Source organism: Penaeus monodon, chromosome 30, assembly GCF_015228065.2.
Source record: "Penaeus monodon isolate SGIC_2016 chromosome 30, NSTDA_Pmon_1, whole genome shotgun sequence".
NCBI classification, from domain to species: Eukaryota; Metazoa; Arthropoda; class Malacostraca; order Decapoda; family Penaeidae; genus Penaeus; species Penaeus monodon.
In genome coordinates, this window is record NC_051415.1 from 8,304,512 (window position 1) to 8,304,864 (window position 353).

The following is a 353-nucleotide window of genomic DNA, read 5'->3' on the forward strand; positions in this document are numbered from 1 at the left end:
CACACTTTTATTACGAATTACGACTCTCGGCGAACACTTTGCCCCCCCCCCCCCTATGGCACACTTATTTACACTTCCGCTGTCACACCCTGGCACTCTTCACCCTTAGGCACCCTTCGCTCACGCTAAAAGTTCATCACCTGGGCCATTGTGCCATTAATTCTACCATAGGAAACTCATCAACACAGTGCCACCCCTTTGTTTCATAGAGAACCGGGTTTTATTTTTATTTTATTATTTTTTTTCTCTCTCTTGCTTTCGCTGTTGCATTAGTTGGTTCTTTTTTGCTTTTGTTTTCTCTTTGTTTGTGTATGTGTATATTTCTTTTTTATCACGATCAATATTTGTTTGTT